The sequence below is a fragment of the Thalassophryne amazonica genome, chromosome 16, assembly GCF_902500255.1.
Source record: "Thalassophryne amazonica chromosome 16, fThaAma1.1, whole genome shotgun sequence".
In the NCBI taxonomy this organism is placed as follows: Eukaryota; Metazoa; Chordata; class Actinopteri; order Batrachoidiformes; family Batrachoididae; genus Thalassophryne; species Thalassophryne amazonica.
The window spans coordinates 83,226,139-83,240,285 of record NC_047118.1 but is presented as its reverse complement, the minus strand read 5'-3'; positions in this window follow the sequence as shown (position 1 = coordinate 83,240,285).

The window sequence follows — 14,147 nt, the reverse complement described above, 5'->3', positions numbered from 1 at the left end:
ACGCCTGTCTCTCTTCTCAGAACAGCCAAACTGATTTCTGTATGTCTTTTTAAACCTGCCGAGGTTCCTTTAATTTGACTTCAGTTTCCTGTGGTGGTGTCGCAGTCGTCCTGCTTCTTTAGGTTAAAGGGGCACTAAAGGAAAAAAAAAAAAAAAAACGGCAGAATGAAAAAGAGGTTAAACATCAGGACGCTCACAGTGACAGTCAGTTTTTTTCCTGTCAGAATATTGACAAAACAAGCCATTTGATTATTTTTGTATAAAAAACATATTTGATGTCATCACTGAATGTTTTTAACACTCTCCCAAATCTTTATGCATCCAAACCACAGAAGTATAATTTTATTGTTTTTCCTCAATACCATTAGTAGTTGCCAAAAAATATGAATTTTTATGAGGATATGTTAACAAAAGTGGTGGCACGATGGCTTAGTGGTTAACACTGTTGCTTCACAGCGAGAAGGTCGTGGGTTCAATTCCCGGGGCCTTTCTGTGTGGAGTTTGCATGTTCTCCTCGTGTTTGCGTGGGTTTCCTCCGGGTGCTCCGGTTTCCTCCCACATCCAAAGACATGCGGGTTAGGTGGATTGGAATTTTTAAAATTGTTCGTAGGTGTGTGTGTGTGTTTGTCTGTTTGTGTCCCTGCGACAGACTGGCGTCCTGTCCTGGGTGTACACCGCCTCACGCCCTTTGACTGCTGGGATAGGCTCCAGCCCCCCGCGACCCTTAATTGGACTAAGCGGTAGAAGATGGATGGAGGGATGTTAAAAGTATGAATTTTGGAGCTCCAGCTTCAACGTGATGTGCTTTCAGAGATGTATTCTGCACATCTTGGTTGTAACGAGTGTTTTTTTTTTGAGCTACGTTGCTTTTCCATCATCTCAAACTCATTCTTTTGTCAACACAACTGCCGCTCACTGGATATCTTCTCTTTTTCAGACCGTTCTCTGAAAACGTTAGAGATGGTTGAAAATCCCAGTATATCAGCAGTTTCTGAAAGACCAGCCCATCTGGCACCAACAACCACACCACGTTCAAAGTCACTTAAATCCCCTTTCTTCCCTCATTCTGACGCTCGGTTTGAACTTCAACAAGTTGTCTTCACCACATCTGGATGCCGAAATACACCGAGTTGCTGCTGTGTGATTGGCTGATTATTAGGTACACCAAACACAAATAGCTAAAGTGGCCTGCGAGTACACACACACACACACACACACACATACACACACACACACATATATATAAATAAAAAACAAGACTGATTTACTGGGGCTGCTGAAGGAGGTGTATGAACTGAGGAAACAGATGCAGGAAAAAGATAAAATCAGACTTCTGGAAAAACGGGTGGAGGACTTAGAGCAATATAGAAGACTGGATGATGTAATTGTAATGGGACTGAATATTAGACATCGGTCATATGCCAAGGTAGCAGGTAGCAGCCAGCAGCACGGGTGCTATGGAGGAAACACCGGGAGAAACCCACTCGCTGGGGCAGCAGGTCAGCAACTTTTTTCTTCAAATAACAGCCATATTAACAGTGACATTGCAACTCAGCCACAGGTGGTGTGCAGCCAGTACATTCTGAGTGCTGGTCCCAAGCCCGGATAAATGAGGAGGGTTGCGTCAGGAAGGGCATCCATTGTAAAACCAGCCAACCCAACTATGCAAGGACAGCTCAGGTGGGATGGTTTGGAGACAAAGTCAGAGAGGTGAGATTGAGATGGTTTGGACATGTGCAGAGGAGGGACCCAGGGTATATAGGGAGAAGGATGCTGAGGATGGAGCCACTAGGCAGGAGAACAGGGAGGACAAAGAGGAGGTTTATGGATGTGCTGAGGGAGGACATGCAGGTGGTTGGTGTGACAGAAGAAGAAACAGGACAGGGTGAGATGGAAACAATTGATCTGCTGTGGCGCCCCCTAACGGGAACAGCCGAAAGACAAGAAGAAGAAGATTAACAACAGTGACATTGCAGACTGTCATTTACTTCCAAGGAAAGACATCAAGTCCAAGCCAACCATCATTATTCGGTTTGTGAATAGAAAAGTTAAGAATGAACTGTTGCGACAGTCTAAAAAGCTGAGAGGAAATGACGTGTACGTTAATGAATATCTGACAACAACAAAAAAAATGCCGATATAGCTAAAGCCAAAATCCTCAGGAAACAACAAAAATACAAGTGACCTGGACGAGGAACTGTAAAGTGATGATTAAGTTAAATAGATCTCCAGAGGAAGCTAAAATCATAGTGGTAAAAGAGCTTGTGGACTTGGAAAAATGTAAGTGATGGGTATTGTTGTTCGTTCATTTAGGGTTATGTTTGTGTTGTCAAATGAACTTGGGTATAAACAATTCTGGAAAATGAATTTCATATTATGTGTGTGTTTACATTATGTAGTGAGACCTAATTTGACTGCTTTTTGGGGGGGGGGGGTGGTTGTGGACTTTTCTTTTTATTATATGATGACAGCTGATTCCTTTGATTTTACTTCTGTGCAGGAATTACAATCTTTTCAGTATACTGAGCACCATATACAGGATAGATCCAGATAATCATTTCTATTCCTTTAGAAAAAGTAATTGTCAGTATTACACAGATGAACATTACAACAACCACATTTCATGGGATGGGAAATTATCAATAATCCACTTTAATAATAGGAGTATGTACAAAAATTTTGGGAATACCAAGGATTATTTAAAACAATTTTGTCATCCTTTTAGTTTAATTGCCATATCGGAAACTTGGCTTGCAGAGGCTGATGATAGGAACTACGAATTGGAAGGTTATGAATTGAATCATTTGAATAGGCAAAACAGAAGAGGAGGAGTAGCACTGTACGTTGACAAAAGGCTTAAATACAAAATTAAAGATCATCTGACAATGGCCGTAGAAAATCTGTTGGAATGCATCACAATTGAAATATGTATGGAAAAAGGTAAAAATATCATTAATAGTTGCATATACAGAACTCCGGGCTCTCAAATTGAAGAGTTTCAAAAATGGATTGAGAAATTCTTTTCACAGATGTATAACGAAGGAGTATTTGTTTGTGGAGACAAAAATTGTTCAGTTAGTTGCTCTCCTCTGCCTGCAGAGGAAGTAGAGAAATTGTGGATGTGCCTGGACATGCCAGAACATGTTCTGTGATGCTTCATCACGGCGTTGCTTTGCGCGTCGCGGCATTCCTCTGCATGTCTGTCTCAATTTGCCGAAAAAGTGCGGATGGCCACGTCTTTTCACAATTCCTGTGCTAGTCCAGACAACGTCCCGGATAAAACACAGCGTCCAGTTTGGAAATGAACGGCAGATTCCACTTTTAACGAGGAGTTTTTGTCATGGAAAGGAGCGGACGCTTCTCGCGTCACGACGGCAAGCGAGACAAAGAATACCTCCGTTTCGGAGTGCCAGAAGGACAAGCTGGGGCATGCCTTTCAGTGCTTACCAGTTGAGTGAGTATCAGAGAAATTGTGGAGAGGTGGACATGTCCCAATTTCTTGGATAATCACTCGACTGAAAAACCACTGACAGCTGTCTGAACGCCATCTCAAAGCCGTCCTGTGAGACCAAAACAGAGGTGGTTTTGTGTCGGTCCAGCAGCGAATCCATCGTGATGCGCGAAGCCTCCATTCGGCTTTCCATGACAAAATCTCTTGTTAAAAGTGAAATCTGAAGGAAAATGGGTGATGTCCAGCTCTTGTGATAACCAGAGAAAGTGCACACGATGGTCACGGATCCACAGAGCGATCCGTTTAGAAATGAAAAGGTCATTCAGCCTGTCGATGGCAGCTGGAGCACGGCGCACCCCACAGCTGCTGTGGGCCGTCCTTAAAGTGACAGTAACATCCCTTAATGTTTTTGAAGTCCATAAAATTTTCACCAAAAACCACCTGAATTTCTCGAATGGTATCCACATGGATGTGCCTCACAGTTTCTAAAAAAAATTTGATCAAGCAAAGCAGCAGTCTCTCAGCTATTTCCCTGACAATGAAAATCTGCCGAGGGGGGTGGACCACTCCTCACTCAAAGCCTGCTCACAGGCGAATAAAGCAACCGACAGGCGTGAAAAAAATCATGCATGCGCATGAAGGTTCAAGGTTGGCTCACGCAAGCACACGTGATTCAAATCCATATGTTTTTTTGTTTTTTTTAAATAAGGTCAGATACTTTTCTAACAGACCTCATATATATATATATATATATATATATATATATATATATATATATATATATATATATATATATATATATATATATATATACATACATACATACATACATACACACACACACACAAAACTCGCATATAATGGATTCAGGTGGACCAGCGAATTTCATCCGTTATCAAAATTCATCATATGTACAAAATGGACAAAATCCCTTGTATTTATGTGACAGATTACTTACAGTCAGGAGGCGCCGAACAATCTACGGGGAATCTGAACTGGGACCTGCCCCATTTAATGACAGAGTCAAAAATTCCTCTGGAAAAAAAAACAAAACAAAAAACAAAACAAAAACAAAAACAAAAATGCCTGCCTTAATAAGTGGTGGACATTATGTCCATTAAAATGATTATATTTGGTCGAGTCACTCTTTTTCCAAGTCCGCTGCGAAGTGAGACCTTAAGATTCTCTGTTGTGTCTTTATGCAGTTTTTCTGGATTATATTTTTTCTGTCTTAATTTGTCCCTCAAGGAGCTCTTCTTTCTACAGTCATCATCTACCTCTAAATCAAATGTAAGGTGCACAATTTCCTCCATGAATTGCAGTCATTTGAGCATCGTTTTCCAACTTTGTGTTGTGAAGTTGGTCATATTTGCAGACTTTTCTGCCAAATGTATTTGATCCATGATCGAAATATAATCGCCATGCGCACTGCAAAAACTTTAAAAATATGATGGGAGAGGAAGGAGTGAAAAGTGACAAATCACAGCCTTTTGTGTCTGATTCAGCAAGTGCATGTCAGGCTGCAGGCCCCGGGTTTGAGCACGGTTTGGAAAAAAATAAACGCTTTTAATCACGGAAATACAGTACCCACTTTCCTTAAATTGGCGAGTGTCAGTGCTTAAGTTAATTTCATACCTCTGTTATTGAGTATGTCTAGACTGCTCTGTCCGGCATATGTGAGGGGTTTTTAATGAAAATGCGTTGCTATCAGACAGGACATTCCGATATGAGTGAAAATTTGTTTTACAAAATCAGTTATATACGTGTTTATTACATGGAAAACCATACAGAAGCATTGGGATTTTTGCTTTTGTCCGGTGAGCGCCAATATCTGGTTTATACGATGACAGTTTAGGCGAGTTTTACTGTACATATATGTAGCGTGATGGCCTCGATCCGCCCTGATAAATAAAATATATTAATCCTCTCTCAACCACAAAAACCCACTGGAGACAAAGACCCCAGTTGAGAAATTCCTAAGTCATCTGGAGATCTTCAGATAAGTGTTGGAGACGTTCCCCGATGGTCCAACACTGCTTCAGCAGAGGAAAAACAAGGTTATAATTCAAAGATCTTCAAAGAGAAGCCCTCGTTTTATCAGTGAATTTTCATTATTTTCATTATGAATTACATGACATTATAATGGCTTCACGTCAGAATCTGAGCTTCTCCAGGCCGGAAAACCCAAACTTTATGATTAAACTAAGGCAGGAACCTCTCAAGACTGCAAAACGTCCCCCACGACAAGATGGGGCCATAAATCTTTGAGTCTCCATGACTAACTACTTTCTTTGTTTAAAGCAAAGGAAAAGACCTTTGTCTTCCCTCACTGCAGAGGTAAAGTGCAAACATTTTAATGAGCGCTCATCCACATGATCTGCTAATTAACATGATGATGACCAGCTCACTAAGTGTAGTTTGGAGCTCTGAACATATTCCAAAGTCTTCTTACTGTTCTAAAGAAACTACTGCTTCGTAAAAAAAAACAACAAACATTAAACTTAATGGGTTTCCTGGGGTCACTGTTCGTAACAGACCTACCAAGGTTGGTGACAATCATGCTATAGGACAGCGCAGTCTCGTTTGAACCCTGCGTGATATCCCGGGATTTGACCACATATGGGGACAGTCACTCCCGTTGTGCAATATACACACAACATAACTTCACATGGAAAAATGGTGTACCGATTTATTTTTGGCTACAATCACCAAAACAGTCGCGAAAAGTGCAGTTTTTTTCAGTTCCCAGTGGAGAAGGGAAGATGAGGCAAATGGGAGACGTTGTGTCAGTAAATGTTAGCCTACACAGCTACATTCTCTCCCCTGCAAAACCACCTCGACATGTTTGAGCTCTGGGTCATAAACAAAGCACACACTTTCCCACCGCATCATCACCTTTTCTCTGCATTTTCACTTTGCATGTAATTTGCCCAAATTCTCAGAGAAAATGCCATGTTTCTGTCCCCGGAAGTAGAGAAATAACATCATATGCGTTATATTTTACCCCTTTAGCGCCCATCCTCAAACGACACTGTGCCATTAGTTAAGAAGCTCCTGCACTCACAAATCTTTTCACAAAATACTCTCCAGTGACCTTGATCTTGGTCCCCAAAATGAATTGGCTTCTTGGTGTCACTATGGCTGTGTCCCAATTCAGCGTTTGCACTCTTGTAAGGGCCGTGTCCCACAAAAGTCTTCAGACTTCAGCACGTCCGTCACAGCAGAGGCCAGAACAAACCAAACCATTCTCAAAGAAGACGAAACAGCTCACAACACATTTTGTCATCGCATCATTACGTTTCCCCGCCTCCACCTCCTGTCGCCTGGCAACCTTGACAGCTGCACATTGGCACACAAGCATAGTGGGTGTAACCTATAGTTCAGGAATCATCTTTCAGTACTTATTTATGCTTTACTCACAAATATTACGTATTTACAATTGTACATACGGAATCTATAAGTGTTCAGTTGTCTTTATGTAATTCTACCAACAGTTTTGTCTTTGGGACAAGCAGCCTTTGGAAGAGGACAGCAGAGGATTAGAGCCTTCAAACCAGACGTTTTTCTCCAACTGGTTCCTTTCGAACAGAGACTGTATTTTAACATTTCCGGTGTTACCGGCCGAACAGTCCCCCCCCCCCAAAAAAAATCGGTCCACCCTGCCTTTACTGCACAGGTGTCATTTCTGAGTGTCACCAGCGATTCACTGATTATCACCTCGTTTCCGCTTGAAACTGCACTCCAGTCATCATCTATCTCAGCGACTTTTGTACAACAATCATTTCCACATGAATTCAGCATAAAAGACGGAGGATCGATCTACGTCATTTCGGAATGTCAGCAGCGACTTGCCAATTATTGCGTTTTCTGCTTAAAACAGTGTCGTTTCTGCTTAAAACTGACTTTAAAATGATTTAAGAGGTTTTACTTTGTCATGAGATGATTATTATTAAGTCACATTATCCCCTTTGATTGCTTTGGGTGAAGAGACTCGGGCTCAGACGAGCTGCTGTGGTCCCAAATGATGCATGAGCAGTGAAGGCAAGGTGGACTAATTGGGGGGGGGGGGGGTACATGGTTTTGGGTTCAACCCCAAAACTGACATTCCCAAACTGGGTACAACAAAAAATACCATTCCTGAACTGGTTAATACTGTTAGGCAGGTAACACTCAGGTATTAGCACCCGAGGTTACATCACTGTAATGGCTAAAAATACCTATCAATCTGTTGTGTATTTTTTCAGACTATGGCTAATTTTATTTTTATGAGCTACATCAGGGAGAGTTGGAAGAAATTATCCATAACCTATTTTATAAAAGCCAAGTGGCCTCTGTGTGCGTGTGTATTTTTAATTTAACTTATTTTCATTTATATAGTGCCAAATCACAACAGAGTTGCCTCAAGGTGGTTCACACAAGTAAGTTCGAACCTTACTAACCCCCAGAGCAGCAGTGGTAAGGAAAAACTCCCTCTGAGGAAGAAACCTCAACCAGACCAGACTCAAAGGGGTGATCTGTCAGAAGCATGTGTGTGTATGGCTTGGAGAAACTGGGGAGAGCTGACATTTGCTGTTTGGTATGCTTATGTATTTTGGGTCAGTGATTAACGCTGCGCAACAAAAAGTTGAATGGACTAATATTTTTGAAGTAATTAAATATATTATCTAACAACAGTGAGCAATGGACATTGTGCTGCAATGCACCATGGGAGTTTAAGGTTTTGGGGTTTTAAATGTTATTGTGGTTCATGTTATATTAACAGTGTTGTTAGTGTTATTGATTTATTGTGTTTTTGTGGTTGAATTGGTTTAGTTTAGTTAAGTGCCATGTTGCTGTTACCATGAATGAGAAGTGTACTGCATTTGATGTCTTTTGCCACCATCTTTGTTTGTGGGTGTGTAAAATTAAAAGCACCTGCTTGCCGCAGAATGCAGGAAAGACAAAAAGCTCTGTGTGCATGTGTATAACTTTGTTCACAGACAAACTAGGGAGAGCTGACATTTGCCGTTTGTATGCTGATGTATTTTACGTCAGGGATGAATGCCGCCAAAACAGAAACATTGACAGGATTAATATCTCTGGAGAAACCACAGATATTAGCTAACAACACTGAATAATGGGCGTTCATAATTACATTCTGGACTCGCACGCCATTCCAGCAGGCGGCGGTAAATCATCTATATATTAAAAGCGTGTGTGCATGACTATATTTTGTAAGTTCAATGTAAGTACATAATATAATTATATTACACATGTGTTAAAAATACAGGGGTGGTGGCCAAGTGGTTAATGCGGTTGGTTTCAGTTCAGAAGGTTCCGGGTTCAAATCCCACCCCTGCCACATTTCTCCATGTAATGTGGAGTTGCTTCAGGAAGGGCATCCGGCGTAAAACTTGTGCCAATTCAACATGCAGATCCACCTTGGATTTGCTGTGGCGACCCCAAGTGCAAACAAGGGAGCAGCCGAAGGGACTTACTTTTACTTTTACATGTGTTAAAAATACATGGATGACACAAGAAAGTGAAAACACTTATTTTCATTGTGGTCCATTTAAAAATCAAATGACAAAATAGAAGCAATAATAAAATAATAATATAGTGTGTATATGTTAACAAGAATCTAAACAATTTATAAATATATTAAGACAGTAAATAAACATTTAAAAAATTATGTAATTAACAGGAAATAAAAGGGTTGAGTTCTTCTAAAAACTGTTGAGGTCTAAGGTTCTAAAAACATTCTGGATGCACAGGCAATTCAAACTCATGAATTCTTTGCATCATTTATTACCACTAGGGCTACCATTAGTCGACTAGTCACAATTACATCGACTACTATCAAAATAGTCGATGACTAATTTAATAATCAACATCATCATATATTTATTTAAACCTTGTTTTTCCTCTCAAAGCTGCTGCTGTATCTTCCGCTGCCTTTCTGTCTTTGATGCAGTTGCAGAGTAGTGGTAATGCGGGTCAGCCGTGATGTCACCGTAAAAGTTATGCCCAAACAATATCAAGGATTGCCAGCAACAAAGCTCAAACGCTTGGGAGCATTTTAACCAAATTAAAGAGAAAAACATGCAATACAAAATCTTCAATGCAGAACTTGCCTTCCACGGCAGTACAACGGTGATGCAGGAGCATCTGAGAAGGAAACACGTGGCTGATTTTAACAAAGCGAGAGTTGTCTCAGTAAGCTAATTGGTTAGTTAGCCACTAACATTAACGTCTATAGTGAGCTACTTACTGAGCTGTAAACATTAACGATGATGAGTTTTTGGTGTAACATTATAAGAGCAATGTCATGTTTGAATAGGAAATGTAATAATGCCAATGTTTTATAACGCTACATTACAGTGCTAGAAAATACATTCCCCTTTAATGAACAACTTTGTTACCAAGTAAAAGTTGAATGAACTATCCTCTTAATTGTCTTTATTTTTAGTTACCACATACCTTAAACACTTCAAGCTGGAAGCTAATGATGGTTATAGAAGAACAGTTGCATGCTGGTGTGGTAAGGCACAATTTACGTATGTACTTATGACTAACTGTAAAAATAATCAGTGATTTGTCGATTGTCAAAATAATCATTTGTGGCAGCCCTAATTACCACCCTTGAAAAATGTCAGCTACCTATTTTATAAACACTACCCAATCTAGAGCCTGTGGATCCCCACGGGCAACATGGTAGTCTGGTATATTATTGTTAAAAAAACAGTGTTGACTAGCACGAGATATGCACTTTAAAGAAAAGGTTAAAACATCTTTGAGCTCTGGAGAGAGAAAGACCCTACTGTGGGACAGATGGACAAGAACCACTGAGTCATATGTTAAATTACGTCCCACCATGTCTCTGAGGGCTGGGAGGAACGAACTTCATTTGATTTGCAGAGCATCACAGCACAGCTGGCCAGGATGTTGCACACGAAACATTTCATGCACGCCCTGTTTAGCTTCGCAGCACGGGCTGAAGCTTCCAGCTGGAAGATGTGAGACACACAACCAGACGCAGTGCTGCAGTCACTCACCTACTGCAGCAGAAAGACAAGCTGCTGCCCCAAGTGATGACGTCACTGGATGGAACAGTGCTCACGACATGCTGCAGAGGGTTCTGGAGGAGCGGCGGGGGTGAGATCAGCCCTCCCAGGTGAGGAGAGGACGAGCCACGAGGTGTTCACTGTGCACCTTCAGTGAGTCAGACAGCAGATCTGCTGAAGAGACTCACCGGTCCATCTCTAAAATAACCACCTGTCAGCAGCAGCCAGGTACAACATGGGCGTCCCCATGGCCTTCTCCAGCTACTGGGAGTCGCAACACTCAGGCACCTGTGCACTCAAACACGCACAGAGGAACGCACCACATGGCCAAAAATATAATACTGTCTCCACACGCTGGACCGCCCCTAGTGGGCATCAGGTCCACCACCCCCTTTCTGAAGAAAGTTGGTTAATGCCCACCCTAAAATAAATAAAGTTAATTAAAAACACACCCTAAAATAAATTAATTTCATGACCCCCAAAACATCATAAAAAAGCAAGAAAAACAAAACACATTTCCAGGATGTTTTTCTTGTCTCTTCCACATCTTACCAGTGTTGCTGCAAGAGCGAAAGAAAACCTTGGAGGTTAATAAGCATGAAGGACCGTCTGCGTGAATCACTCACGCAAAGCACGTGCCGTTAGAAGAGATGAGAAGAAACAAGTTCAGTCACTTGTGAGATGGCGGACAAAGAAGGCGTAGAGGCTCCACAGCTAGCAGCTGACTTGCTAACGCGCCTCTGAATGCAACGTTTATGATTCAACCTCCAGAGGTGTTGGACTTTTTAAACCCCCTGGGCGCGGTTTCATACAGCAGACTAATCTTGTTTAGCCAACTAAACTCTCTTAATCGACTAATCTTTTGACATTAGTTGCTGCACAAAGTGCTTAGTCTGGAACAGAGGAGGCTAATCTTATTTTAGTCAACAAAACTTCAGTGTCTTACCTCAAAAAATGGCTGCTATCATGTACCACCACTTGATGGAACACTCAAGAGCACCCTCTGCACCCCAAAGTTACCCTCTGCACACCGTCATCAGCAACCAGAGGAGCCTCTTCAGCCACAGACTGCTTCTTCCCAAGTGCAGGACCAACAGACTGAAAAACTGCTTTGTCCCTCAGGCCATCAGGGGGTACAACTACTCACTCAGAGGGAGGAGGAGTAATAGAAAGACAGAGGATGGGAAGGAGAGCAACAGTAGCAGCCAGTAAACCAGTATTGATCAGTACATCTGGTATTTATATTGTCTATTTTTAGTGCAAACTGTTTTTCTTTTTTACTTTCACTTTTGATACTCTCTGTGCTTCTTACCCTGTGTGCTGCTATACAATGCTGCTGGAACCTCAATTTCCCTGAGGGAGTCTTCCCAAGGGATCAGTAAAGTTCTACCTAATGGCTGTAACAGACAACTGTCATGATGTGTTTGTGACAGTTCTCATATTAGCCAATGGGCGTCGAAATTACACTGAGCAGCGTTGTGTGCACAAAAAGGCTTGACAGAAGTGCAGAAGAAGAACTGCTAGGCTAAGAGCTAAGCACGTCGTTCTGCAGTTCATGTGTGTCCGCAAATGTTAATAAATCCATTTGATGAAACAAAGTCTGGACAGTTCATGACAACGACCAACCCAGAAGTAAACAAAACTCTTGTGCACTGGAGATGATTCTTGGCAACTGCGCTCACGAGGCCGCTATGCCGGTGAAAATCATTAAAGTAAGATGGCTAATCCACAATTTTAGCCGTCGATGCAAAACAGTGATTAGACGGATAATGTTGGGTGACTAACCACAGTAGACCAAGTAAGTTTAATAGACTAAAAGTTTAGACTGCTTTATGAAACCGGGGCCTGGACTGAGAAAATGAATCCAGAGATTTGAGAGTCACATGACGATGTCAATTTGAAAGTTTGCAGTCCGACTGTGAAGGATTGACTAAATAATTAGAATGGATTTGATTTAATGATTTGTCTAATACATGGGTTTTCAGTGGATTTTAGGTTCTGATGGAATGAGAGGACAGAAACCCAGTGCTGGTGTCCACATCTCACGTCATCTCTGGAATTCTGCTGTGACAGTTTTTCTGCTGCCAGCATGAGAAAGCAGCTTAACATCAACTGAACATCCACTGGCAAGCTATGAACAAATACAGGACAAAACAAACGTGTAAACACCCGGAAAGTTCTTAAAAAAAAACAAACAAAAAAGAGTGATACATCGTGAAATTGTTATTAAAAAGTACTGTGATACAGTTTTGTGGTCATATTTTATCTGATACAGGTGCACAAAGCATTTTATAATGCTGCGTCTCACTTCCTCACACACACACACACACACGTTTGTCCACCTGTCCAAATGTCAGTGACTGATTGATTGATTTTATTTAGTAAGTACAATGTAAGTACATAACATAATTTTAAATACTTTTAAAATAGACGGATGACAAGAAAGTGAAAACACTTCCACTAAGGTTCATTTAAAAATCAAACGACAACATAGAAGCAATAATAAAATAAATAATGATAATACATGAGGACAGTAAAATTAAACATTAAAAAATGATGTAACAGGAAATAAAAGAGTTGAGTTTCTCTTCTAAAAAAAGTTAAAGTATCACACTGGAATAATTTATCACTGAGGGCTGGTTATGGATGTGAAACGTGACAGTGATCTGGTTTTAAATAATAAACAGATTGGGGGGGGGGGGCGCAAACTTCTTAGTCACGTGACGAAAGCTACTGCCGGGAAGCTAATCACCAGGAAGTGAGCGCAAAGTTTGAAGATTTCTCCCAACAGAAGACAAAAGTGAAGATCTGTGCTTTAAATGAGCAGCATCGCGCTGTCAGGAGACAAACCTGATGAAAGTGTCACGTGTTCTTACTCGGTGTGACTAATAACGGTTCTTCTGATCGCAGACTGACGCTGTGATCAAACACACTTGGTTCTTCGGGGGAACAAGTTGAACTTCTTTCCGGCCGACAGACTCAAAGCTGTGAGTAATCTTTAAACAGACTCACCGTGTCCGTGAAGTGTCACTCTGTGCCGCTGTAAGGCCGCGGACCAGCTGACCACACCTGCGTCGTGTTGCGTTCAAAGCCTGTGGGAACAACGATACACCTGTTCGTATCCAACTTTTTCTTCTACCGCTTTTTCTTCCTAGGTTAAGTTGTAAGTCCCTAAATGTAATATATTGCACAACTATACAGTTCGACCGACACACACACTTTTACTGCTCCTCTTTTTGTCGCTCCTGTGGAGGAAATCCACAGCTCTGTGGGTGTTACGTCACTTTCTTCTTCTTCTTCTTTTTCTAATAGATTCCGGCAGGCTATACGCTGGCGTAGCATAATGCTGCCCCCCACAGGTAACAGGTAAATACTTTATCATGTTAGACTCTCACATAGAGGTTGGTGGAATGGAAGAACTTAATCACAGCTTTGTCCACTAAATGCGAGTAACTGCCCTCAGAAAAAATGGACCTAAAAGAAAACTCAGTCAATCAACAGTCTGACAAATCTTTAAACAATTTCCGCCTATCACTAGAATACATAGGACAGCACATTAAAACATGATGAACACTTTCCAACTGACCACACTGACACAACCCATCTGGATGTTTTCCAATCACTTTTAAATATGCTGCCAACCCACAATGCCC